This window comes from Nicotiana tabacum, chromosome 15 (genome assembly GCF_000715075.1).
Source record: "Nicotiana tabacum cultivar K326 chromosome 15, ASM71507v2, whole genome shotgun sequence".
In the NCBI taxonomy this organism is placed as follows: Eukaryota; Viridiplantae; Streptophyta; class Magnoliopsida; order Solanales; family Solanaceae; genus Nicotiana; species Nicotiana tabacum.
This window is the reverse complement of record NC_134094.1, coordinates 44,037,220-44,043,130: the sequence shown is the minus strand read 5'-3', so window position 1 is coordinate 44,043,130 and position 5,911 is coordinate 44,037,220.

The window sequence follows — 5,911 nt, the reverse complement described above, 5'->3', positions numbered from 1 at the left end:
TTATGCATCGAGAAATTCTCCTTTCAAGTCGTTTACTGCCTCGACATATAGACAAGCACCCTAACATTGCACCAACATTCTACGATAACACATACGAACATCATAGCAATCTGCACACAACCTCGAAACTATTGAAAACACAGCTACTGAGCCGAAATGACAGAATATCTTTCCGCAAGAAGACGATAATGACTTGCTCGAATGCGCAGGGAGAAACATCCTGCCCACGTCTATAGTACCACTACAACTCCTCGATGCCCAATTGACACGAGTGCTGAACATCATATAAGAATGAGTAGGAAGGATATAAAGGCATAAGCCTTAAAGGAAATAAAATCGCATGACGGGGAATCAAGAAAGGGAAGTGCTCCTAACAGCCTTGTAGCCTCTCAAAGATAAGTACAGACATCTTCGCACTGACCCGCAAGACTCTACTAGACTTGTTCATGATTCGTGAGACCTAAATGAACCTAACGCTCTGATACCAAGCTATCACGACCCAAAATCTATTATAGGTCGTGATGGCGCCTAACACCGCCGCCAGGCATGCCAACAGTGAATGATTAACTTGATTACTCATTTTAGTACTTCTGAAATCATAATTTCCATCAATTAAATAGTAAGAAATAGAATTCACAGGGTAAATGATAATATTTTTACAACTTCAATAAAGAACAACCTGTAAGCACTCCTAAAACCCGGTGTCATAAGTGCATGAGTATCAACTAGGAAATATAATAAAATACAACATTTGTCTGGAATACAACTTAGACAGGAGAACATAAATAACTCTAATGGAGACTCTGCAGCCTGCGGATCGTAACATGAAATGCAACTCACGGTAAGTCCCCGCAACATCCGCGTCTCTAGGCCCAAAAGACCACCAAACATATATGTACCTGCACAAAAATGTACAACAAGTGTAGCATGAGTACGTAAATCAACGCGTACCCAGTAAGTATCTAGCCTAACCCCAGAGAAGTAGTGACAAGGGGTCGACATCGATACTTATTAGTGGTTCAATAAGACAGATAAAACAAGAGGTAAACAGATATGGGGCAGAGTAAATAAACGAAATAAACAAGTATAAATACGTGGTATAATCCTCCTCTCAACAGTAAACTCTCGATTAGCAGTTACATCCTCAATCGGAGTGTATATATATATATATATATAAAATAGACCTCACCTGATAGGTCGTCATAATTCAAATCAGGAAAACTCCCAGATACACTGGCTTTTGACAATAAATACGCACGATTCCATAAGAATATTTTATAGAAATGACGCGACGTACAGCCCGATCCCATCATAACCTGGTATATAACCATAGATAAATCTATTATATTGCTGAGAAGAATGGCCCACTCCCATGAGAGTGTGGTATATAATCCTGCTAAGGTGTACGACCCGATCCATCGTATTGTGCGCACTACCGAGGGTCGAACTACATGAACCATAGATGTATCTATTCTGCCGAGGCGCACAGACCGATCCCATTAGAATAAGAGGCTTTGACGGGTCCTTGACCCCACTCACGAAGGGACACCTGAGTTATAAGAAGCTTTGGGGAAAACCTTTCGATGAGAACGCATAACGCGGGAGAAATTCGTAAGAGGAGTACAATTATTTCGCACCTAATCATGAAGCCTGTCGAATCTCTACAATAGTGAGTATATCGCTCTATACAAGTCTAGTCTCAAGTGGTAATGTAAAATAAAGGAATTTAATAGACAAGGGACTGCTCAAATAGTACAGCTATAACATGGGTTGAACCTAAGTCTACCCAGACAATAACATGGATCTAACTACGTACGGACTCTCGTCACATCATGCGTACGTAGCCCCCGCAACAAGTAACAGATATCAAATACCTCACCTAGTGGTAGTTTCCCCTTCACAGAGTTAGACAAGAGACTTACCTTGCTCCGAAGTTTCATAACCGGCTCCAAAGCCTCTCTAACACCTCAAACCGATGCCCATCGCTCCAAAACTAGTCAAACAATGTGCAAACCCATAAAAATATACTCTAATACTCATAACAAATCAATTTAAACAAGTTCCCAAATCCGCTCAAAAAGTTGATAAAGGAACCCTCGGGCCCACGTGCCCGAATTTCGAAAAGTTTCGAAAATAACCATTACCCATAACATTACAAACTCGTATATATAATATATTCTGAATTCCAAGTCCAATTTCGTGGTCAAAATAAACAAATACCAATTTCTAGGTTTTGTTTTCAAAATCCCAAATTTCTACAAATTTTCATGCTTGAATCCATATAAAAACCATGTATTTAACTCACAATGTGAAGAAATTACTTACCCCATAATAGTTGATGAAGATGGCACTCCAAAATTGCTCCAAAATCGGCCCCCATAGACGAAATGAAGTGGAATTGATCCAACCCCTTTGTTTTAAAAAGACACTGCCCAGCCGACTACTGCACCTGCGACCGCTTCACCGCATCTGCGGTCTCGCAAGTGCGGCAAAAACCTCCCACCTGCGCATACCCTCTGCCCAGCACAGCTCCACACCTGTGATGGCAATCGTGCCCCTATGGTATAGCATATGCGGAGACCTTCCGCTTCTACGACTCCAGCTGCTCAGCTTGCATTCCGCTTTTACGGAGCTTTCTTTGCATTTACGAGCTCATAGATTCAGAAACCTCCTCGCATCTGCGGCCATCCCAGCTTCGTCCAAATGTCATTTCTGCGACCACATCACCGCACCTGCGGCCCTTTTCACGCAGGTGCGATTTCACCAGATATCAGCTGCCTCAACACTTCTTCCAAGTCCAAACTCGATCAAAAGGTCCACTCCCGGTTAAACTTCCAAAAAACCATCAAACTTCCAACTTTCGCCAAAAGACCCCAAAATGACCTACGGACCTCCAAATCCACACCTAGACGCGCTCCTAAGACCAGTATCACCACACGGAGCTATTCCCAAGGTCAGAACCCCAAACGGACATCGATAACATTAAAATATGCTTCAACCCAAATTTATGAAATTCTTCCAAAATAACACTTTCCACAATAAGTGTCGTAACGCTCCCGAGTCATCCAAAACTCAATCCAGACATACGCTTAAATCCAAAATTACCAAATGAACCTATTGGAACTTCAAATCCCGATTCGAGGTCGTTTACTCAAAAGTCAAACCTTAGCCAATTCTTCCAACTTAAAACTCCCGAAATTAGAGATTTCTTTCCAAATCAACACCGAACTTCCCAAAAATCCAATTCCTACCATACGTACGTGTCATAATACATTAAGTGGAGCTACTCAAGGCCTCAAACAGACGAACGACACACTAGAGCTCAAAATGATCGATTGGGTCATTACAGAAAGAGACAGGGAGAGATAAAGAGAGACAGATAGAGAGAGAGAGCATAAAGATGGGGATATAAATGATTCCTAATTCAATTCCTAATATAAAGGGATACGCATTAATAATAATTTTTATATAATTGGTAAATTGTATATGTTCATGTAATTAAGTTAAAACTTGATTATGTAGGGTAAATAAGTTTCATATGTAGTGTAGGAAGGTAAAAATCGCATTCATCTGGTATTGTGAAATTGCTATACGAGGAAAACCGTGAACCATACAAAGTGATGAGAGAGATTTGAGGGTAAAAATTGCGACATTTAGTGGTTCAAAAGAGTGTAGGAAATAGGACGTCAGAATAGGAAGAGTGGCATATTAATTTGGTTTAATAAATGCCACTGTCACAGCCCAAAATCCACTATAGGTTGTGATGGCGCCTAACGCCACCGTTAGGCAAGCCAACGTTAATTCATCAATTTATTTACTCATTTATTTCTCTCGAATCATAATCTCCATTACTTAAACAGTATAAAATAGAATTTACAGGGGATAAATGATTATAACTACGTGATCTACAATAGCGATCAACCAGCAGAAACCCCAAAAATCCGGTGTCATAAGTGCATGAGCATCAACTAGCAAATATGATAAAATACAATATCTGTCTGGAATACAAATTAGACAGGAGAATTTAAATAACTCTGATGGAGACTCTGTGTGCTGCGGACTCGTAATATGGGATGCAGCTCACCTAAGTCCCCGCAATAGCCGCGCCTATGCACCCATAAGACCACTAGACATATATGTACCTGCACAAAATGTGCAGCAAGTACAGTATGAGTACGTAAAATAACGTGTACCCAGTAAGTATCTAGTCTAACCTCGATGAAGTAGTGACGAGGGGTCGACTTCGACACATACTATGGGCTAACAATAAAATACAAAAATTTTAATTAAGCATGGATTATGTAAATACAATTGAAAACTCAGTAACAAGAAATAAATAAACAATTGTTTCGCTGATAGTAAATCCCAAATTAATTTTCATCATTTAACAAATTAATCTCTCAGGCCAATGGAACAATATCAATTATAATTGGACCCCAAGAATTATTATGCACGAATTATGCCGAGGTCGTACGGCCCGATCCAACATACAAATATATAAATTGTGCATTGCCGAGGGTCGAACGACACGAACCATAGATGCATCTATCTGCTACCGAGGCGTTCGGCCCGCTCCACGAGAAGAGAAAATACTTTATAAACAACCGATTCAGGATTATTAAGAGGCTAATATTCAAAGAAACACCAATTCTCATTAACGGTCATGTGACCCATCCAAAACTCAAGTAAATGAAGTTTAACCTTTTACAATTCCTTTATCAAGTTCCAATATTATTTAAGCAATTAAATTAACAAGTAGGGTGCGAACACCGCAAGCATAGCATGATTTGGGTCCTAGACTACCCGGACATAAGCATAATTAGTAGCTACGTACGGACTCTCGTCACCTCGTGCGTACGCAACCCCCACAAATAGAAGCACATATTAAATCAATTCACCTATGAGGTTAATTCCATCTTACAAGGTTAGAAAAGAGACTTACCTCGCTCTGAAGTTCCATAACCGGCTCCAGAGCTTTTTTAACAACTCAAACCGGCGCCCGTCGCTCCAAAACTAGTAAATTAATGTGAAATTCCATGAACATATACTCTAATACTCATAACAAATCAATTTATATCAATTACCAACTCCGCTCGAAAAATTGATAAAGTCATCCTTGGGCCAACGTGCCCGGATTCCAAAAATTTCCGAAGATAATCATTACACATAACAATACGAACTCAAATATATGATTTATTCCCAATTCCATGTCCAATTTCGTGGTCAAAATCTAAAAATACCAATTTCTAGGTTTTCTACCAAAACACTCAAATTCCTACTAATTTTCATATTTAAATCCTTATATAATCCATGTATTTAACTTGTAATAGATGGGAATCACTTACCTCGTGTTGCTTGATGAAAATCCCTCCTTGAAGCTCTCCAAAATTGCCCCAACCAAGTTAAAAATGAGAGAAGAAGAGCCAAATCCCGCTCTTAAAACAATTCTGCCCAGCGATATTTTCGCACCTGCGGGGCAGTAGCCACACCTGCGGCGTCGCTTCTGCGACCACGCCACCGCTTCTGCGGAAAATTACCCAAACACGATGCCTCGCACATGCGTAAACATTCCCCGCTTTTACGACATCGCAGGTGCGAGCCCCCTTTCGCTCCTGCGCCTTCTCCTACTTCTGCGCACAACGCTTCGCTTCTGCGCTTGCGTAGATGCGGCCAGAACTCTGCACCTGCGGTCCTTCCCCTGGCTGACCTGCTCTGCTTCTACTACCCCTGGGCCGCTTCTGTGGTCCCACACCTATGGCCAAAACCTCGCAGGTGCTGTTACACCAGATGACAGCAGCTTCAACATTTACATAAGGCCAAATTCAATCTATTAACCATCCGGAATCCACCCGAGGCCCTCGGGACCTTAACCAAATATACCAACATGTCCCAAAATACAATATGAACTTAG